The sequence below is a fragment of the Amborella trichopoda genome, chromosome 2 (genome assembly GCF_054954075.1).
Source record: "Amborella trichopoda isolate Santa Cruz 75 chromosome 2, AtrichopodaSantaCruz75HAP2 v2.0, whole genome shotgun sequence".
Classification (NCBI taxonomy): Eukaryota; Viridiplantae; Streptophyta; class Magnoliopsida; order Amborellales; family Amborellaceae; genus Amborella; species Amborella trichopoda.
The window spans coordinates 17,738,093-17,761,860 of NC_142337.1; positions in this window are offsets into that span (position 1 = coordinate 17,738,093).

Genomic DNA, 23,768 nt, shown 5'->3' on the forward strand with positions numbered 1-23,768 from the left:
GGAAGATGAACGGTCACAGGAGGTGAACTGTCGCAGGAGGTGGACGGTTGCGCTGATAAATCATGCAACCGTTGGGAAGGTGAAGGAACTTAAGCCTTGAAAACGAGGATTCTTGGGAGGCGAACAATCACGACAGAGCCGGTGTTAACAAAGGTACAGCCGGCGCTGATAGTTAGAGGTATAACCAGCACTGACACAGCCGACACCAATCCTCAAGAAAGGCAGTCGGTGCTAGGAGTTGGGAGCATAGCCGGCGCTGGCCTTTGGAGGACACAGCCGGCGCTGGCTTCGGACGACGCTCATCAGCATATGTGGCCTGTGATGACGCGCACAGTGCTGCTCGCATGTGCCAGTAAGTTACATGCAGGAATTGCGGCGCTCGACGATGTTCATGGGCCGGCAAAGGGTGGTGAATGATGGTAAGGCATGGCATGTAATACGTGTTGGAAGCCAAGTCCTCCAGCACAAGAGTGAAGTTCATGTTGTTTTGTGGAATGGCATCTATTGTGATCAGGGTATGCTCTCCATCATAAGCCAGTTCCTTGTCAGAGCAGCCTGCCTTGTATGTTTGATACACACGTCGAATGAATTCTGCCTTATATGTTTGATATACATGTCATATGAGATATCTAGCTTGTATGTTGGATATACACATCGGATGAACTGAAGCTAACTTCTCCGAGTGGTTTCGCTTCGTCTTTTGGCCTGTAACCGTCCTCTTATGACGACACTCGTCAGATGAGTTGAAGATGACTCTCCAAGTGGTTTTGCTTCTTTTTCATGATGAGGGTGCTTCTTTGGTGGGTTTGCTACGTCTAATAGAGCATTCTTTCGTGGGTTTGCTTCTTCTGGGAGAGATTTTCTTTTGGCCTATAACCGTCCCCTTATCCTCAGATGCAAGAGAATCATAACTGTACTCTAATAATGGGCTTTTGAGCTTGTAACTTGTAACTCGTTTTTGCTGCAATAAAAAGAGTTAGACTTTGTTTGGACCGTCGTGCTTATTTTTACGTTGAGTCTCTTTCCTTTGAATATGCATCACGGATAGTACTTCTTTAGTTATCGCCCATTGATAGGGGGCATTGCCTCCTCTACCTCAAGATGTGCCAGTATGTAGGCTCCATTTGACGAGCTTTTTTTACTATAAAGGGACCTTCTCACTTAGGCTCAAACTTCCCTTTATGCCGACCATGAATAACAATAGGCCTCTTGACTGCTAGAACTAGATCACCACGAGTGAATGAGCGGGCCTTACAGACTTGTCAAAAACCCTCTTCATTGTCCCTTGGTTGAGTTCAAAGTTCTGCTGAGCCTCTAGCCTCTTTTCATCAAGCTCATCCAATTCTTGATACCGAAGCATGACACTCTCTTCTTTGGTTATTCCTTGGTAATAGAAACTCGCAGTGAAGGGATTCGAATTTCGAGAGGTAAAACTACTTTACCCCCATAGACCAAAGAATAAGGAGTGGAATCAATAGAATTTCTTATAGTAGTACGATAAGCCTATAGCGCTTCGGGAAGCTTCTCGTGCCAGTTCTTCTTTGTTTTTTATACCGATTTTCGTAAAACATTACACAAAATCTTATTGAAGGCCTCAGCTAAGCCATTCACTCGAGGGTGGTACATAGTCGAGTACTTCCACTCAAAACCAAACTGATTGACCAAGTGATCAATATGGTAGCACTGAAACTGGGGACCATTGTCAGATATAATCCAGTCAGAGACCCCAAACCGATATATAATGTGATGTCGAACAAAGTTAGCAACTGTTGTCCTAAGAACTTACATAAGGGGGACCGCTTCAGCCCATTTAAAAAAGTAATTTGCTGCAGCTAGAATGAAAGCATGACCCATTGCCGAAGGAGGGTCAATGCCGAGACGATGAACGGAGATTTGAGGGTCTAAACCCGGCATCTCATCATAATGTCAGGCAAAGACGTCTCGATTTGCTCGCAAGAAAGTGGCTTATGGAGACATATTTGCAGAGATAAAAGTAGGCCTAAGGTGGGCCTCATCTCCTAGATTTATTTCTTCGAGCTCGTCAGCAGTAGCTTGACCGCCTTCTTCCCAATCTTCTGGGGCTTTGTGCAACTCCTTCTCGTTGTATTCAGGGGTCTTTTCATCAACCTCAAGTGCAGAGACCCATGATCCTGACATCTCTACCTCCAATAGGGGCCCAAAGTAGGTCACGATTTCTGTGCCTTTCTCGAACCGAGGGATGGAAAGGTCAACCTCAAACGTGGAAAGCCTATCAAGCTGTAGAAGCTTGTGTTGAAATTTCGAGGGAAATTGAGGTTCAACGGTGGTTGGGCAAGATGTGTCTTCATTTGAATCACACGGTATTTGTACGGGTTCCTGCAGTGTTTGCCCCGTGTTGGCTGATGCTTCATAGACTTGTACCTTATGGCAAGCTTCATGAGAATAGAAACTTTGCCCTCTTGACTCTCTCGGTCTCTGCCCAAAGTCGGGCTCAGGGGGCCACTAGGGTTTCTTTGGCTTCAACTTTTTGTGCTTCTTTGAAGAAGGTGTCTCTGCCTTAGCTTTAGCTGATAGGGCATCAGCAACTGTTAGGAATCCTACCACCTGTGCCAGGGTCTTTCTCAAGCATTTCCATTGCGTCCTGCTTATGTTGATCCTTTTGAATTCTCTATCGAGAGCCTCGAAGTCTGGGCATCTCGAGGTTGTACATGCAGGAGACATAGAAGTGGAAGGATGAAAAGCAGAAGAAGAAGAAGGATAACGGTTAGAAGGTGGGGGACTTTTAAGGTCATTCCACTCATCAGACCGATCTGGGCAGCTTTTCACGTCATGACCAGGGTCGGACGTGTGCAGGGGGTCTTTTAGTTCTTTCCCATGCTTTAGACCGATGGGGAGTGCTTTTAACGTTGTCACCCTCATTGGACGTGCTCTGAGTGGAAGATTACTCTGGGAGGTCCTCTCAATGAGAAGGAAGGAGGTTAGTTCCATGGATGAAATCCAGTAAAGTTGGCAGTGGGGGAAGAGGCCTGAGAAATTCTTGCTCAAGTGGCAGTTGAACCATCTTGTTTTTCTCGCCAGTAGCCCTTGGTGCCCGTCTCCTTCTGGTTTTCTGAGGTGGTGTTTGATTCGTCTCACTCGGCTTGTGAACGACCTTAGCTTGGCGAACTGCTTCTCGTCTTAAGGACTTGAGTCTGCTTTGCCCGTGGTGGACTATCCATGGATGGGAAGTCAAGGGTTCAATAGAGTCTGAATCGTTATTAGGAAGGTCCTGTGTTGGGAGGTCCTCTTGCATTGGCGGAATAGTGGCTTGGGGGCCAGTCCCTGGGACGTTGTAAAAACTCCTGACATTCCCGCATTTTCTTTGCGAATATATCATGGAAACTGGTGCATTCCCACAGGTAGTGACCCCATATCTGGTGATACAGGCACCAACGGTCCTCGGTCCCCTTAGCAAGGCATCGAGGTTTCCTTGCCTGCTTCAGTGTGATTATGCGTTCTTGAAGCATTATAACAAAGAAGGCATGAAGGATGCTAGGCGCTTCATCTTCTTCTTGGACGGTTACTGCGTGGGAGGCCTCAGCTGTCCAGAAGACCTTCTTTAAGTCTTCAAGCTTTATCTAACCCTTCTGAATCAGGGCCTTAATAATATCTTTCAACGTGTAGCAGTCATCTGTGGGATGATTGATCCTTCGATGGTAAGCACAGTAATTCACGTAAGTGTCAAGTTCAGCTTGCTCAAGGAACTTTGCTTCTGGAAGCTGAATCATATTCTGTTCCAATAATAACTGGAACAACGTCGGGATCCATTCCTACTCAAAGGGGTAGACCTTGTTCCTATTTTTTGTGAAATAATCACCCCAATCAAGGTTAGTCAGTGGGGGTACTCGGTTGTACGACTGTTGTTGCTTGCCTTCCTGGGGAGTTGTCTTCGCCGTGCCCACCCCTTTGGAGAGGTCCAAAGTTTGGGAGGGAGTCTTCTTTAGATCAGTGACTGTGACGGCTGCACAGATTACTCCTTTCTGTTGGCTGCCCCATGTGCTGTTTTGATAGCTACCATCGCCACGATTGTTCACTGAGCTTGCAGACGGTTGTCGTGACTCGTCGTGGTGGCATGATAGACTTTCTATACGAACTGATTTAGAGATCAATTCTGACTTGGAGGTCAGATTATAGGCCTCAACATATAGAGCGATCTCGGGTCGCATGTTCCGCATGCAAGTTTGGACTGCTTCCTTCTCGGGCATAGGATTAGGATGGCGAGCAGCCAAATTTCTCCAATCTTTATATGAACTGGTCCATGGGCTCCTCGAGGTCTTGAGTTAGGGTGAGAAGGTTGATGGTTTGAACCTCTCTCTCGACCCCATAGAAGCGTTAATAGAACAGGTTTTCCATTTCCTCCCGCGTATGTACCGAGTTCGGGAGAAGTCGAGCATACCATTGAAAAGCTGGGCCATCAAGGTTTTCAACAAACTGATGGAGAAGGAGTCTCCCATCAGCCGTGGTTTCTCGACATGCTGCCTGAAAGTGGGCAGATATGCTGATTCGTGGACATGGTCCCATTGAATAGCGAAAACTTCCTTTTCTTGTAATCTGAGGGAAACGAAACCTAGTCAAATATATGAAGGGTACGACCTTTGATAAGGCATTGCCCCCTGTATCCCTAGAATTTTCCTGTTCTTTAAGCTATAGGTCACCATAGCATCGATGTCTGCCTGTGAGACGGGGTGAGGGACAGAATTGTCCTGTGGGGCAGCGTGATGGGAATTGACCTCATGATTAGTTGATTAGCGTGCGACGTCTATACGATCGATCTTTTCCATCATCGCATGCACCATATCCTAAACCTTGTTCATGCTGTCTTCCTGCGAGTTAGGTTCATCTATAACCATCACGCTGACTGTTCTTTAGAAGGGTCAACCCTAGCTGCGGTTGAGGGCTTGCGAGCTTGATGACTCGCACGCGACAGATCAGTCAGTCGAGGGTCAACGTGCCCTGATTGAACTCGACTTTTGTATGCCGATCATGTGAGGACTGGTTCTCGACGGTCTTAGGACTGTGGCTGACGAGGGGCTGGGTCATTTTCTACAACATTAACCATAGTGTAAGGCTCATGGAGCTTTTCTTCAGGCTTTGTCATCTGAAGACGGTAGAAGGGGTTCAGGCGAAGAGGGTCATCAGAGTTAGTTACCCTGATCACCTCGGTGACTTACTTAGTGAGAATTCGCAGACCCCTATCTCATTTAGCTTCGAGGTTTTGATGGACCTCACGTCAAAACAGTGATCGAGACTGCAGCTGGTTGGCTCTTTTTACACAAGAGAGAGCTGTCTCCATCAGGTGCAACAAAGGATGGAGTCATCTTGGGCCGGGGAGGATGAAGGACTCGATCTTCCATGAGGTCTTTGCCCCGAGCTCTCTTGTGGGCTCTAGAGACATGAGCGAAATGACGAGGTTGGTTCACGATGGTACTCTTGGGGAAGGTCTTCGAGTACCAAGGCTGAAGGTGCTTGCTCGAAGGAGGAGGAACATGGAAAAACATGGTTGACTCATGAGGACGCTTGAGTCGAGGGCAAGGGGCTGTTTGAAATTGTGACGCTTGTGCGCCCCTTGAAGAAGGATCATAGGTGACCTGGGGGTTAGCCCAGGCCCGAGCAAGTGGTCTGGTCTTAGGAGGCCGAGAAATATGAGCTGGTGTCTGTAAGGGAACAAGTGGAGGCATGCCCTTTACAGGGTGCGCTTGTGTGTGCTGAGTCGGAGGACAAGGAGGTCGTCTCCTGTGTACTCGAGTTGGCACAATGATGGTGTTGCCCCGAGTAGTGAGATGCATGTGCGCAGCGTGCATCGGACTTGGCCTTGAGAGGTCCGATCCTGGATTCTGACTCAATGTAGCACAAGGGTTGCCCCATTGTGGCTCGAGTGGGTGACCCATGAGCCTTGTGGTGTGTGTGAGGCGTGGAGGCCACGGGGTCTCTGCCTCTAGAGAAAGACACTCGTTGTAGCGCAAGAATGTGGGGGGTAGCCTTCCACAGACGTAATGATAACTTGCTTGCCTTTTGCAGAGGGACTGAGTAGCCTTCCGGCGTACCATGGCAACACGACCGACAAAATAGTTGTCGATGGCTGGGTGCATGCTATAAGCGGTGGCGTGTGCGCCACCTATGTAGGGTGGAGGTTCCACCAGAGCAAGGAGATGGGGAGTTAGGGATTTTTAGGTCCCTCCTCACACCAATCCAGGTTAAGACCTGGGAGCTAGACCTAGGGTCTTTGCTCAAAAGAAGGGTTGGGAACGAAGTTAAAGGAACTTGTTCCCTGGGGACACTTGCTAATGTGGGGATGAGAAAATCCCTGATTTGGATGAATGGGTTACAGAACCAAGGAACCATAAGTGATGTGTGAATACAAAAAATAAAAGGAGAAACTTAGTCAAACAAGTACGATCCAACTAAGGGGTAGTAAGTCCCCAGTGAAGTCGCCAAGCTGGTTAGGTGCCTTCATCTCGCCCTCTAGATCCGGATGATCAGGCAGCACGCGTCTCGGGTTTTGGGGATACCCGGGACTTTTGTGATCATTCTCTTTGGAACCTTATTCGAAAACAAGGGCAGGTATTACCAACCAATGTGAGAGAAATTTAAGGGGAGTTCGGGACTTACTTGGGTTGACTCTTGTGGTCGCCCTCTTAGATCATGAAGAAATCCCCTCAGTAATAGTACTGGTTCGAAATCGCTTCTTTTGGCTTGTATTCTCATGTTCTCTACAATCACACACATGGAAAATATTATAAGGCAGGTGGGTCAATAAACCTCATGTAGCCCCTTTGGTGAACATACACAAGCATGCACATTCAAAAGAAGAAGAGAAGAATGAAAGAAGAAACATGGGGGAGAGAAGAATTTGACCAGGTGGGGAGATCAACACAGTGACTAAGCTGATGAGTAATTGGCTTGACGTGGCAGTAAACTGGGCTCGGTAACTCAGACCAGCTCAACAGGATTACTACTAAACGTCAATACTGATACTGACTAGCAAGAAACGATGGTTAGTCTGTCGTGGCAATAAAGCAGGCACAATAATTTTGGCACAACGACATTATAGCTAGACGGCATGACTATCATGATAGGCTAATCTCAACCCCTCTTTAATCAAATGAAAGAATAATAGAAACAACATATATCACAAAGACAAAACCTACAAAGACCAAGATAAGAGAAGAAGAGAAAGTAAAGGAGTGGGAAGAGAAAGAAAGAAAAAGAAGAATATGAGGGAAGAGAGAAAAACACAGACGACGCTGAGCATCGCTAATGTGCTAGGCAAAGAAGAGAGAGAAGATGTAGTCGGTGCTAGGCTTCATCGACTGTGTTAGATGGGAAGAGAGAGAGGATGCAGTTAGTATTAGGCTTTATCGATTATGTTATACGAGAAGAGAGAGGATGTAGTTGACACTAGGCTTCTCTGACTGTGTTGGATAGAGAAGAGAGAGGATGCAGTCGGTGTTAGGCTTCATCGACTGTGTTGGGCAGAGAAGGCAGAGGGTACAATCGGTACTAGGTTTCACCGACTATGATGGATAGAGAAGAGAGAGAAAAAGCAATCAGCACTTGGCTTCTCTTAGTGTGTTAGACGAGAAGAGAGAGAGGATGCAATCGGTGTTAGGCTTCGTCGACTGTGTTAGAAAAGAAGAGAGAGAGAATGTTGTCGGCACTAGGCTTCACCGACTGTGTTAGATGAAGAGCAAAAAGAGAGATAGAGATGAGAAAAAGAGAGAGAGATAAAGATGAGAAGAATGGAGAGAAAGAGAGATAGAGATGAGAAAAAGAGAGAGAAAGAGAAAGGGATGAGAAGAAGAGAGAGAAAGAGAGATAGGATGAGAAGAAGAGAGAGAAAGAGAGATAAAGATGAGAAGAAGAGACAGAGGGATAGGAATAAGAAGAAGAAAGAGAAGGTGAAATGGAGATGAGGAGAGAGAAATAGAGGAGGAGAGATAGAGATGAGGAGAAAGAAAGAGAGGAGAAGAGAGAAAGCAAGGAGGAGAGAGAAAGGGAGGAGGAGAGAGAAAGAGGGGCAGAGAGAGGAGGAGAGAGAAAGTTACGTTATCGAAGGGTATCGACCCTTTTCTTCTCTCTCCTCTCTATATCTCCAAGACGCACCCATGAGGTTAAGAGGAAATTGGAATTTTATTGATCGTTGTATGAAATGAACCTAAGGTCCTTTACAATTTGGCTTTGCATGTTTACATAGAATTAGGCTTAAACATGGGTGTGCACCCAAAACTACCTAAAATTGAGGATAATTACAGTTTAATTGAATTAAAATAAATTCTTAAAATGGGTGCAAAAATACTTTTTTGCCTTTGCCAAACAATGTGTGAAATTTCAGAACAATCCCAGCTGTTGCTCGAGAACTTGCGTGATCTTTCATGACTAATCCGGGGTTGTTCTGATGCCTGTTTGATCAAAAGATGTTTATTTTCTTGTGGAGCTCAGCATGGCGATCGATTTGATACCAACTTCGAGCCATGAATCATGTTTTTAAGCCATGATCATGAAACTTTAATTTTGCATGAATCTTGAAAAATTTGGATGGATTGTGTGCTCGTTCCTTGATGTTTCTTCATGATTTCTTTGCTGAATCACACTGAGCATGCCGTCATGATCATATTGCAACAAACATAGCTCGATTTTGCGTCCGAGCGAAGATTTAGTCGTCTTGAGTTTTTGGCCAAAATCTTGAAATACAATGGCCATAATTTATAGTAGCTTTGAAGCCTCCGTATGTGAAATCCAACCGTTCATCGTACAAGATGTTTGTACCAGAGATGTCCACGGACCTTAAATGTTTGTACCAGAGATGTCCACGGACCTTACTCACCTAATGCAATTAGTTTCGTGCCGATCGGGTACGCGATCGTCGTGATTTGGTTGCCAAAGTGGGGCATGTTGCTGCTGAATTTTCTGTAACTTTCTTCACGGATCAACAACTTCTCTCTAGTTTTTCTCCCTGCTCGGGCATCATCTCGAGGCATACCGCATATCTAATTGCTAGTCTTGATGAGAAAAATAAGCTCACCAAATTTGAGTACGATCCGACTTGGATCGAATGAGATATGGGCCCTAAAAATGACTGCTTGTGACTGTAAAAACAACCACTTTTAATGGTGTGCGGCCAACCCCTTTTCGGTAATTTACCCCTAACTTCGTCTTGGAGTGCCCGATTAAGCCAAACCTTAACCATTAAGGGTTTTTGACCGTTCCGGATCTAATTGCAGTGGTCTCATAGCTGTTTGACGTACCAAAAGTATAGTTCTAGTTATGGGGTCTATTTCAATGTGCTAGAGGCCAATTTTTTGAAATTGTTTCTTTGTATTCGGTGCCTTAGACATGTCTGATCGTGATGAAACTTAACAAGTGGTATTCTTGAGTGATGATGAAGATCTTGACCAATTCTGGGGCAGTTATGAGACTGTCAAAATTTCTACTTATTTTATAGGCTTTATTGACCTGCTTCCTTCTTTATTCCACGTCAGGGACCAAGGTGCTGAAAAATGCATTCAAACACTGGATTCTCTTGAAACCCGAGAAGCGTGCCGTCTGGTCATCCAGATCCAAAGGGCGAGATCGATGCACCTAACCAGCTAGGGATTTACTACCCCTTCGTCAGATCGTACTTAGTTGGCTAGTTTCTTCTTTTTTTCTCTGTTTTCACACACCACATGGCTTCCGGGTTCCTAAACCCATTCATATGGATCGGGGATTTTCTCATCCCCGCATTCGTGAGCTTTCCCAAGAATAAGTTCCTCAAACTTTGTTCCCAACTTGTCTTTGAGTAAAGACCCAGTGTCTAGTTCTCAAGTCTTAACCTAGATAGGCGTGATGAGGGACTTAAAGGTCCCTAACTCCCCATCTTCTTGCTCTGGTGGAACTTTCACAAATGCACGTTGCATCGGTAGCGCATTTGCTACTACTCACTGCATGCACCCTGTTATCGGCAAGTCACTCGACGATCATATTGCCGAGGTACGTCGAAACGCTGCCCAGTCCCTTTCTACAGAAGGCTAAGAAATTGCCATTGCTCCTGTGGGTCGCCACAAGGCAACCCCCCAAATTCCTGCACCACCTCGGGTCTCTATGATTAGAGACTCAACACATCGAGGAGGGGAACCTTAGGCCTCCACCTCACGCACACACACTAAGGCTTGTAGGTCATCCACTCGAGCCACACCTCGGGGTAACCCTCATGTTACCTTGAGTACGCATCCAGGATCAGGCCTCCTTGGGTCGAAACTTGTGCGCATGCATATGCATCCTACTACTCAGGGTAATGCCATTGCAATGCCTCCCACTCAGCACACATTTGACCACCATATAAGGGGCAGGCTTCCACCTGTTCCCTTATAGACACGTGCTCATGATTCTCGACCTCCCAAGGCTAGAACACCTGTTCGAGCCCGGGCTGACCCCCAAGTCACCTGGAATGCTGCTTCAAGGGGCATACACGCGACACCTTCACAGGCTGCTGTTTGCTCTCAAGCCTGACCTCGTCGAGAGTCGGCCCCTTCTTCTTCGGCCCTTCCTCCTCCCTCCTCCTAGAGGATATCTCAAGACCTGGTACTCAAAGGTCTCCCCTAAGACTACCATCCTCCGTCAAACCCATCAGGTCGTCTATGCCTCTAGAGCCCACAAAGTAGCTCGGGGAAAATTCCTAATGAATGATGAAGTTCTACAACTTCGAAGGCAGCAGCCCAAGCTGGCCCCTCTCAATGGTCCACATTCACTGTCCCATCTTATGGACACGACCCTCTCATGCTCTAAGAAGGCGTGTCAACCTCGATTCCAGTCCCAATTCTTGAGAGAAGTCTATCGTAGCCTCAATGATAAGAAAAACAGAGGACTGCAAATCCTGATTAAGGAGCCGATCAAAGAAGTCGAGGCACCTAGCTCCTGAAAATCCCTTCTACCCTCTTCAAATCACCTAGACTGAAGAAGAGGTGCTCGAATCCTGTACCGTGGTCAGCATCATAGAAGATGACCCGACCACTCAACAACCATTGTCCCAAGACCATCGAGAATCAGTCCTTACACGCTTGCCACACAAGAGTCAAGTCCAGTCGGGGCATGCTGGCCCCATGCTGACCGATCTGCCGCGCACAACTTGCCAAGCTCGAAAGCCCTCCACTGCAACTAATCCTGACCTCCCTGGAAAAACGGTCAGTGTCGTGGTTGTAAATGAACCTAGCGACCCCCAAGAAGCACGCATGGATAGGTTCGAATAGATGGTGCAAGCAATTATGGAGAAAATTGATCGTATAGAAAGCATGCGATCCCTAGTCAATGTGTCCCGTCATGAGGCCGACTCTTAACACTCAGAAGATACACTACCAAGACATCCTCCTCCTTCTGCCTCACAGGACAATTCCGCCCCTCACCCCCTCTCACAGGCGAACATCAATGCTATTGTAACCTATAGCTTAAAGAACAGGCAGATCCCGGGTATACAGGGTACAAATCTTTACCAGAAGCCGTACCCCTCCGACATTGATCAGGTTCCATTTCCGTCGGACTATAAGAAAAGGAAGTTGCTTCGATCAATGGTACGACATCCCCACACCAGTATAGCGCCCACTTCCAACCGGCATGTCGAGAGACAGCAACTGATGGGAGACTCCTTCTCTGTCAGTTTGTTGAAGCTCGTAATGGCCCTGCATTTCAGTGGTATGCTCGGCTTCCCCCACATTCAGTGCATACTTGAGAATAAATGATGAGACTATTCCATCAGCATTTTAATGAGGTCAAGAGAGAGGTCAAAACCATCGAACTTCTCACCTTGATCCAGGAACAAGATGAACCTGTCGATCAATTCATAGCAAGGTGGAGAGATTTGGCCGCTCGCCATCCGAATCCCATGGCTGAAAAGGAAGCAGTACAGACCTATGTGTGAAACATGTGCCCTGAGATTACTCTACATGTTGAGGCCTTCAATCTGACCTCCATGTCAAATTTAATCGCTAAATCAGTTCGCATAGAGAGCTTTTCATGCCACCATAGCAGGTCACGACAGCTATCTTCAAGCTTGGGAAACAACTGGGGCAATGGTAATTCTCGGACCAACGCTCGGGGCAACCAACAAAAAGGGGTGATTGGTGCAGTCGTCACCGTAAGTGATCCAAAGAAGACTGCCTCTCAAACTTTAGACCTCTCAAAAGGGGCAGGCACAACAAAGACAGCGCCTCAAGCAGGCAAACAACATCAATCATACAACCAGGTACCCCCACTCGCCAACCTTAATCAAAACCATTATTAGATTAACCATCAGAACATGGTTTATCCTTTTGAAAAGGAATGGGTTCCTACACTACTCTGACTATTGCTGGAAAAGAACATGATTGAACTGCTTGAGATCAAGTTTCTCGATCAAGCTGGTCTCGATACGCACACAAGATACTGCGCTTATCATCGAAGAGTAAACCACTCCACAGAAGAATGCTACACACTTAAAGACCTCATCGAGGCTCAGATCCAGAAGGGTCATATCAACCTTGAAGAACTCAAGAAAGCATTCAAGGCAATTGAGGCTTCCCACATGGTAATAGTATAAAAGAAAGACGAAATCCTATGCGCTTTTGATGAGCTGTCAACAGATCTTCTCCACGCTCTATTCGATATGATCCTCCAACAAGGACTCATTACACCAAAGCTGGCAAGGCAGCCCAAGCACCTTGCCCAGGGGACTAAAAATCACTGGTGCTAGATATGGGGCCATGAGCAGAACGAATGTTATGGGTTCAAAGTTGTGGTTGCAGAAAAAGTCCAGAGAGGTTACATTGCTTACAACGAACACCCTCAAGGCACTATGCCCATCAAGGAGATCATTTCAACACAAGAATCCCGAAAGGATGTCTCTGATCCCTCTGAACCCTTGACTTCCCAGCCATGGAAAGTCCATCACGGGTGGAGCAGGCTCAAGTCTTTAAAGCGAGAAGCGATTCGTCAAGCCAGGGCTATTCTCAAACCTAGCAAGACGAACCAAGTACCTCCAAAGGTGACTAAAAGCAGAAAAGAACTGAGGGCTGCTCGCCAAAAGAATAAGGTTCCTCAGCCATCGGTCGAGCCAGAATTTCTCGAGCCTCCTCCTCCCTTGCTGACCTTACAAGACTTCATACCAGTCACCATCGACCTTATTCCTTCGTCACATCAAGAGGATACCCCTGAGTCATCGTTTACTTGGGGCATGTCCAATGAGGGTGAAGACATTAAAAGAACCCCCCAATGGTCTAAGCAGGGGAAAGATCTAAAAGACTCCCTACACACATCCAACTCTGGTGATGACATAAAAAGCGGCCCAGATCGGTCTGATGAGGGGAATGACCTTGAAAGTCCCTCACTTACTGGCCCTGCTCCTTCTTCTTCTCCTTCTTCTTCTTCTTCCCCCTCCTCCTATTCTATGTCTCTTGCAGGTACATGCTTGAAATGTCTAGAATTCAAGGCTCTTGACAGAGACTTGAAGGAGCCAACATAAGCAAGACGCAATGGAGGCAATTCAAAAAGATACTAGCCTAGGCTACTGGATTCTTAACAGTTGTTGACGCCTTGGTGGCTCGAGCCAAGTCAGAGCTATCCTTTTCTACTGAGAAGTGCAAGAAGTCAAAGAAACCTCAGTGGCCTCCTGAGCCCGACTTTGAACAAAGGTTGAGAGACTCAAGAGGGCAAAGCTTCTATTCTCAGGAAGCCTATCACATGGTACAAATCTCATAAGCATCATCCCGCATGGGGCAATCACTGCAGATACCTGTACAAGGACTGAGTGATTCCTGTGAAGTAGCCTCTAGCCCCACAATTGTTAAATCTTAACCTCCCTATAATTTTCAAATCAAACTCCTACAGCTTGATATAATGTCTATGTTTGAGGTTGACCCTTTTGTTCCTAAGTTCAAGAAAGGCATAGAAATCAGGTCTTACACTTGAGCTCTATTAGAAGCAGAAATGTCAGGATCATGGGTCTCTGCATTTGAGGTTGATGAGAATACCTCTGAAGACAATGATGAGGAATTACAAGAGGCCCCAGAAGAATGGGAAGAAGGCGGTCAACCCACAACAGATGAACTCGAGGAGATAAATCTAGGGGATGAAACTGACCCTAAGCCCACTTTCGTCTTAGCAAATATATCTTCAGAAGAGAAAGAGAGCTTCACTACCTTTTTGCAAACAAACCAGGATGTCTTTGCTTAGCATTACCATGAGATGCCCGATTTAGATCCTCAAGTCGCAATCCACCATCTTGGCATTGACCCATCTGTCAAACCTGTCAAGCAGAAATCGAGAAGGTTTAGGCTTGACCTCGAAATGCAGATAGATGCTGAGGTGACCAAACTCAGGAAAGCAAGTTTCATTCGTGAGGTCAAATAGCCAAAGTGGCTGGCAAATGTTTTACTAGTCAAGAAGAAGAATGGACAAATTAGGGTCTTCATTGACTTCCGTAATCTGAATGCCACTTGCCCAAAAGATGACTTCCCATTGCCATTTACAAAAATGCTCATCGACTCCACGGCTCATTGTCAGATCTTCTCCTTCATGGATGGATACTTTAGATATAATCAGATAAGGATGGCACCAGAAGATGAAGAGGCCACCACGTTCTTTACTCCAAAAGGGGTCTTCTGCTACACAATTATGCCTTTTGAATTGAAGAATGCTAGTGCCATGTATCAAAGAGCAATGGCGACCATCTTCAAAGATATGATGTACAAGGAGGTGGAATGTTATGTGGATGACTTGGTGGTGAAGTCCGAAGATAAAGATGCACACATGAGAGATCTTGAAAAGGTGTTCGAACGATTACACCTTCATCAACTCAAGATGAACCTGCTAAAATGTGCTTTTGGAGTGCGTTCAGGAAAATTCTTGGGGTTCAGTGTTACACACCGAGGCCTCGAAGTTGAGCTAGTCAAGATCGAGGCTATTCAGGAAATGCCACCACCAACTACACTACGAGAGTTGCGATCTCTGCAAGGGCAGCTGGCTTATATTCGCAAGTTCATCTCAAACTTTTCAGGTCGCTGTAAACCTTTTACACACCTGTTAAAGAAGGGTACCCCATTTGGGTGGGATGAAGCATGTCAGGTAGCACTCGATGACATCAAGTAGTATTTGCTGAACCCTCCAATCCTCTCTGCACCGGTGTTAACAAGACCTCTCATCTTGTACGTGACCGCTCTCGATGAATCACTTGAGGCACTATTAGTACAAAACAACGACAAGGGGAAAGAAACCGCACTATACTATCTCAGCTGCAGAATGCGAGGGACCGAGCAGACATATCCCCTTATAGAGAAGATGTGCCTAGCCTTAATCTTTGTGGTACAAAAGCTCCATCACTATTTACTTGGTCATGAAGTGAAACTCATATCAAAAGCTGATCATGTGAAGTTCCTCATGACATGCCCATGTCTGTCGGGGAGCCTGACTAAGTAGGCATTATTGTCGATGGAATTCAATATCACATATGTACCACAAAAGGCCATCAAGGGTCAAACCCTCACTGATTTTCTTGCATCACATCCTGTACTGGTAGAATCTCCTTTATCCAATGAATTTCTTGATGAAGAGGTATTCTGTTTAGAACTTGCTCACGTGTGGGAGATGTACTTCCACAGTGCCTTCCAATCTGATCACGAAGGCACTTGAGTGGAGTTCATGACTTCGAAAGGAGGGATACTTCCTCTATCCTTCTCTCTCACCGAAGCCAGTTCCTATAACGAGGCGGAATATCAGGCCCTTACAATTGGGTTAGAGATTGCCTTCGATCTAGACTTGGAGCAGCTCAAAATCTATGGCGACTCTAAGTTGGTCATTCGACAGCTTAAGGGGATCTATGACGTGAGAAAGGACATTGTCAAGCCTTATTACGATACTGCAAAATCATATATGGCTTAGTTCGATGATGTATCCTTGACTCACATCCCCAAGAGATTAATCGCAGACTAATGCACTCGCAAAGCTTGGAGCTACAATTCAATTGTCCTCCCTAGGGCCCACACCTGTCTGGGTGGCAGAGTGGAGACTCATTGACTTGAGAATCGAAGTAGATGCAGATGATGAAAGAATCTTTTTTCCTGAGTGTCCGCCTTACCCATTCGGGGCACTCCTATAAGCCAAAGAGGTTATTAAAGCCAAACAGGAAATGATACAAAATAGAGAAGTTGAAATTCAGAAACAAGAACTGGAGTTCTTCCATCCAATATGTGTAGAAATTGAATAGGTAGAAGATTGGAGAGAGTCCAGTATTAACTTCATAGAGCACGGTAGACTCCCTGAAGATCGTGTCGAACACAACAATGTGTGTCAAATGTCTACCAAGTACACCCTTCTCAAAGGTGATACTCTTTTCCGCCGATCATTTGATGGAATTCTTCTCAGAATAGATGAACAAGAGGTGAATAAGGTGCTGGAAGAAGTACACTCAGGCATCTGTGGACTGCATCAGTCCGGCCCTAAACTCTACGAACGGATACGCAGACTGGGGTATTACTGGCCTTTAATGGTGGCCGACTCCTTGTGCTATGCCAAGAGGTGCTAAGTGTGCCAAATGCCCTCAAGCCTCATTCATCAACCTCTGTAGCCCTTACATCTTACAGTGGCATCATGGCCCTTCTCACAATGGGGTATGAACATTGTAGGGCCTATCGACCCTCCTTTTGTAATGGGACACGTCTTTATTCTGGTAGCTATGGATTATTTCTCCAAGTGGGCTCCTCAAACAAGTTCCGGGGGCTGCAGTGGCCAACTTTGTGCAACATCACATCATATATTGGTTTGGGGTACCTGATCGAGTTATATCAGACAACGACCCTCAGTTCAGAAGTGTCACACCCCAAGAATTTACAATACTGATATTCCTGAGATGTGACAGTCAAAACATATATATACATCTCTTTTTAAGAAAAATTTACAATGGCGAATTCTTAAAAAGTAACAAAAGAAAGTTTAAGCACAACTACAATATCTTCCAATGTTGCCCTTGACGAGTACTCAAAATGAAACAGCAGTTATCCTGAAAAATGTTTACCATAGTTTGATGAGTTTGGCTACTTAGTAAGTGATCATCATAATCCTAAAAATAATCATCGATGAAAGATATAAACAAAATTTCAAAATGGAGGTCAATTAAAAACAATGCGAGCATAAGCATTTATAGATAACAATTTCACTTTCAGAAATGCACAATTAAACATAATCCAAATGATTGAAATGCATATAACATTTTATCGGCAGTGCATAATTAAAAAGATTCCACAAAATTATCCTATTAACGTCCCAAGTAGGTCACCTATATACCCCATCGGCGTCTTGATGGGACCACTTAATCCTTATCGACGTCCCAGATAAGTCCACTTAATCCCTGCAGGTCCACTTATACCTCACCGGCGTACCGGATGAGTCCACTTAATCCCTATCGACGTCCCTGATAGGTCCACTTATACCTCACCGGCGAATCGGATGAGTCCACTTGCATACTTAAATTATTTCTAAATCTCTTTAAACATTCGAAAGCAGCAATATCATGTACTCAACATATCACTGAAATCACTAATATGAATTTCATTGAAACCATTAATAACAGTCACTTTCAATAACATTTCAAAAATAACCAGTCAAATATTTTGGGCTCAAATTTAGAAAGGTAGCAATTTGTAAAGACATTCTAGCATAATTGCCAGTTTAATATGTATAGAAAAACTCTTACAGAATTTCGAGAGTACGGAATTATCACAATTTATGAAATGTCAATTCGCAATTAAACATTTTACAACAATACTATAATCAATTGCAAAAATATCAATTTTTTAAATAATAAGGCAGTCATTTGCACATGAAATTTACAATGTCTAAATATTCAAAAACAGTAAAAAGAAATCTCACAATTTTACTAACAACAAAAATATCATATTTATTTTTAATAATTTTATTTCTAAAATTTTCTAACATTAGACAAGAAAAATAAATAAATAAATTTATTTCTAAGAATTTACAGCATTAAAAAGTTCTAAAATTATAATTTTATTAAAAAGATTATTTTTCAAAATAATGAGGTCACTTGCGCATAAAATTTATCGTGCCTAAAATTCATGATAATAAGCAGAAATAATTATTTCATTTCATTTTTAAAAAGAACGGATTATTTTTCAAGATAATGAAATCACTTACACACAAAACTTATAAAATAAAGATCCTGGACGGAAATATCACTATTTATTACAAACAGACTATTTTTCAGGAAGACGATGTCACTTACACACAAATATTTGAGAGGGAGCTTCCGATAAAAATTCGGCTAGAGAGAGGAGTTCACTGTATTTCGACCAGAGAGAAAAATCTCATAAGTTTTCTAAGGTAGGAGTCCTCACCTCTCTGAATTTAAATTCTACTAACATATTATTTTATTTTTTTATTACGTTACAGGTGTGAGCGTTAGCTTACGCTTTAAACGCCTAAAGCCCATGTCCTTTAGTGCAGGTGGCAAGAGCAAGGAAGCAACAAAGCTTTTAAACCAAAAGCTTTTAAAAGTAACGATGATCCCTAAGGACCATCATGGTCAAACGAATTGTCATGTATTAAAAGTTTCTTTTTTTCTTTTCTTTTTTTTTTTTTTTGAAAGTTTAGGATTGTAACAAGAAGTCATCATATTGACTTCTTGGGTAACCAGTTCTGTTTCAAATGGAAGTACTCAACTATGTAGCACCCTTGGGCGAATGGCTTAGCCGAGGTTGTCAATAACACTCTATGCGATGTTTTAAGGAAGGCAATATCAAAGACAAAGAAGATTTGGCATGAGAAGCTACCTGAAGCATTGTGGGGCTATCGCACCACCACACGAAATGCCACTGATTCCACTCTTTATTCCCTAGTTTAAGGGATTGAAGCAGTTTTGCCTCTTGAGATTTAGCTTCCCTCGCTGAGAGTCTCCATACATCAGGGACTGACTGAAGACGAGAGAGTCAAGCTTCACTATCAAGAATTGGATGCACTTGATGAAAAGAGGCTCAAAGCTCAACAGAATCTCGAACTTAGCCAGGGGAGATTGAAGAGAACCTTTAACAAGTCAGTTAAGGTTTGCTCATTCTCTCGTGGGGATCTGGTTCTAGCTGTTAAAAGGCCGATCATTATGCATGGACAGCGCAAAGGGAACTTTGAACCCAAATGGGAAGGCCCCTTTATAGTCAAGAAAGTTTCGCCAAATGGGGCCTACATATTGGCACATCTTGAGGGGAAGGAGGTGATGCCCCTTATCAATGGGCAATCCCTGAGAAGTATTATCCATAATATGCTCTTAAAGGATCCAGTGTACAATCTAAAAGGGTTAAGAATAAAAGACAAGGGAAAGAAAAACAAGCAGGACAGTCCAGGCGAGGTTTAACACTTTTTATTACATTAGAAGGAGTTACAAGTTACAAACAACGCCTATTATTTGGGAGGTTACAAATCTCTTGCATCTGAGGAAAAGAGAACTGTTGCGCCAAAAGCACTGCTCTTTCATCTGAGGAAAAGAAAACAGTTGACTTACAATGTTCCTCTTGCATCTGAGGAAAAGAGGAGGGTTACACGCCAAAAGTAGCTCTCACAATAGGAGAAGGTGGAAACACTTTGATCGAGTATATCATACATACAAAGCAGACTTCTTTGGTAAGGAACTAGCTTATGATGGAGAGCATACCCTGTTCAAGTGAGGGCCCTTCCATGGAACAACATGGAGTCCACAATTGTGCTTGAGGACTTGGCTTTCAACAGGCATCATAAGTCAGGCCTTACCATCGGTCACCACCCTTTGCCTACGCAAGTCAGCGCTGTGTGTAAACATCATCACACATGACTTAGTGTCGTGTGTGAACATCATCGCGCATGACTCAGTGCCGTGCGTAACAATCTTCATGCGCAACTCATCGCCAAGCATGACCACAGACAGGTATAACTTCCTGACGTTCATGAGCAAACGACAACCGCCGCAAGCAGCTAACGCCTGCATGTCATGTCGCTGGTTATGCGTGACAGAGGCATAAATAAACTCCGCGTGAGGCTAGCGCCGACTGTGCCTTCCAAATTCTAATGTCGACTGTGTTTCTAAGGACCAGCGCTGACTATGTTCTTGAGGCACAACGACGGTTGTGTCTTCAAGGATTACCATCGGTTGTGTCTTTAAGGACTAACGCTGACTAAATCTAATGCCGGCTGTGCTTTCTTTATCGAGGGTGTTTGCTCATGACGATGACCCTTCGTCGCCTCGCAAACTTTCGATTCCCGTGACTCTTAGGTTGCCACAACTTGCCTTCTCGGTGATTGTGCACCTTCCCGAGACCCCTCGTCTTTCGGCGATGGATTGAATTTCCACGCCCCTTTGTCTTCCTCCCAACTGTTTGTTGCCTGTGGCTATTTACCTCACCGCGACCTTCGCTTTCTCATTAGGAAAACACTTCCACTCATTGGAAAAACCTCGTTGTTAATCTCCCACTACTCCTTGGTGATGTAGAACCACCTAGAAACAACCGAAAATTCACGAAAATGCCCGGTGACCCTTGCTTGCCTCTTTACCATTTCTCTAGTGACCTAGAACCCCTGCCAGAATACTTTTGTAGCCCACTGGTGTTCTCCTTTCTTCACCTGAATCCTCTCTTCCTCAACAGTAACCTCGACACTTCTTGGCAAAATCCTGCGGACACCTTGCCGAAGCTGTTAACCTTGTCGGAATACCTGCACTTGCCGAAGTCCCCATGACCAGAAGTCCTTTTTCTCTCTCTCTCACTCTTATTGTTTTACCTTCGGTGACAAAAAGTAAAATGGGTTTTTCCCCCTTATATACAAAGCACTTTCTCAAGGTGCCCCTCACAATGCAAGAATACTAGACAAGTCCTTGAAGGCCAAACGACAATGGCTGGATCGGGTCGGGCTCAGACCCGAGGCTTGAACAGATGCTTACCATCGCTTGTACAACACCGATCACCAACTCTCAGATTGGCCAAGGCCGAACAGGGTCGGGCTCAGATCTGAGGCCCGAACGTAGGCTAACGCCAGCTGTGGTCTCTATTGCCTCCTGTAACTAACGCCATGTACTACCAATGCTGCCCGTGTCGGTGTCAACTGCTAGCGCCATGCACATCAGTGCTACTGCCGCCCATGGCCACTCCCGTGCATGTTAGTGCCGCATATGGCTGAACTTGGTTACCACCGTGTGGTCCTACCACTATCCTTAGTGGTTGCACCCATGTTGTGACCTGTCATCCTTAATGGAGTCAAGAGCAGGCCACTGTCTATCATCCCCAAATGAATTACACTTGTGCCACAACCCATCAACCCCAGTGGAGTTAAGTGTATGCCAAAAAGGTCATGCTTACCCCTTCAGTCCCCAGTGGGTCAGTCTCGTACCAAGCTATCCTATCCCTAGAAGTTGGGTTACCTTTCATAAGCCTATCCCGCATGAAGTTTTATCTTTCACCTTAAGAAGCCATACTTGTCCCCTAATCCCCAGTGAAGTCTGCTTCTCCATCTTGCTGGTCTTAACCTTTTTATCCCCAGGGAGTCAGATTGCCACCCACAGACCGATTCTCCATGGAGCTTCACCTACATGGCAACCCACTCCATGGTCCATGCTGCATGACCATATACTGCACAGCCTTGGCGTAGGTGCATGACCCTAAACTTCATGGTCCTAACTATATGACCTTAAACTATAGCAGAGGTCTAGTTGCATGACCTTGAATTGCATGTGCCAGCTGCATGACTCTAAACTGTACAGCCATGGTCTAGCTATACGACCCAATACTGTAGTGCACATCCTAGCTGCATGACGTTAAAAGGCTTAGCACCATGGTCCAAACAATACGACCTTAAACTGTAGCGGAGGTCCAATTGCACAACCTTAAATTGCGTGGTCCAAGCTGCATGACTCTAAACTGCATAGCCACAATCCAAGCTCTATGACCTTAAACTATAGGGCACATCCTGATCACATGACGTTAAACTTCTTTGCATAGGTCCTGGAGGCATGACCTTAAATATGCCCCCATACAAACCCGCACACACACCCTTTACGTGCATCTTCACACACGCCTTCCCTAACCGACCCATTCGTGTGCGCGAACCACCTTCATAATCCCCTAGTGAATTCCTTGATTACCATTATCTATCATTCCCCCAGTGAGTCTTACCTGTACTCACAAAATGGCGAGCCATCCCGCCATCCATACTCGCTGTTTGTTAGAGGGCCATCCCTTTCCACCTTCCATCCACACACCATCCATCTTTCACAGGTAGCCTCGTGCCATCTCCCCAAAGTGATTCAAAACACCACCATGCTCACTGCATGGCCTCTACATACTGTCATTCATCCCCACCATGGTCCAGCTATATGACCTTAAACTATAGTGCACATCCTGACCGCATGACGTTAAAAGGCTTCGCACAAGTCCAGGAGACATGACCCTAAACATGCCCTTATAACAAAAAAAAAAAAAAACAACAAAAAAAAGGAAACAATGAATAACAGGCATGGTGTATACCTGGACAAGGGATCACCATGAGTAAAAAATGATGGACAGGCATGGTCATGAAACCATGAGTAAGAGAGTTCCGTGAAAATTAAAACCTGGGCATAGTGAACACCCGAAAGGGCACCGTGAGTGAAAATGGAAGAATAAGGGTGGACATGGCTAAATGGTCATGGGTAAAAGAGCCCCATATAAAGAAGGTTGGTGAAAGCCGTCTCTACGGCGCCACTTCTCAAGTCCAAGTGGAAATCCACAAAGGACGCTTGGACCTATAATCAGGTTGATGCAGTGCTCGGGTCTTAGGCGGCTTCAGCCCGCATTTAAAAGAAAAATTCTTGGTGCCACACTGTCAGGACCCAAAAATACGAGCATCAAGCAAGATTCGGATAGCCAGAGTCCATTTGCAGAAAGGACTAGAAGGACAGAAGACTTGCCAAGACTGCAAGACAAGTCTTATGAACAAGAGCATCATTCCCAGAAGGTCACTAATGTACTCCAAGATGTTGAAGGTTCCCAAAGAAGGCTAAGTCAACCATGAATTTGGACCTGTGATACAGCAATCAGGATTGAATCTTCAAGCGCCTCGGACAAAGAAGAGAGGTATCTTGATTGTCGAAACTGCTAATAGAAAGCGGCGTTGAACCCAAAGCCGGTCACCTTGATAAACTGAGGTACCCTGCGCGCCAAGGAATATCTGGTGCACAACGCAGACGGATGTCGACAGAAGGCCCTTCAGCAGACCATCCAAAACTAACAAGAAAACAAAGAAACCCAGACCAAATGGGAAGAAGTGCCCTAAAGCATGGTACTTGGCTGTCAAATAGGCTTAATTCTGATCAATGAGGTCTGTACAAAATTATCAACTATCAGAATTACAAACAGTCTCTTGAGGGTGAGGACTTCAATAGAATCCCTCAAAAAAGTATCTTCTCCCCCTAAAGTCTCCATGGATGGACCTACAAACAATGCATCTAAACGTCTGAGCATCCTAGTTACAGCATTGTGTGGATCTCCTCGGCGTTCACGTGGTCCTGTGGCTAGGAAGAAAAAAGTAATAAAGCCGAAGGAAATTGTCCAAATGTTTTCCTTCTCGCTTCTGTCGAAGCACAACATTCGATGGGGCAAGTGGTTGGAACACATTTTTCAGCACCTTGGGTCCCCAATGCGGAATAAAAAGAAAAGCTGGTCAATAAAGCCTGAATTACAGTGGATTTCTCGACAGTCTCATAATTTCCCTATAACATGTACTTCAAAATGTCACCTACC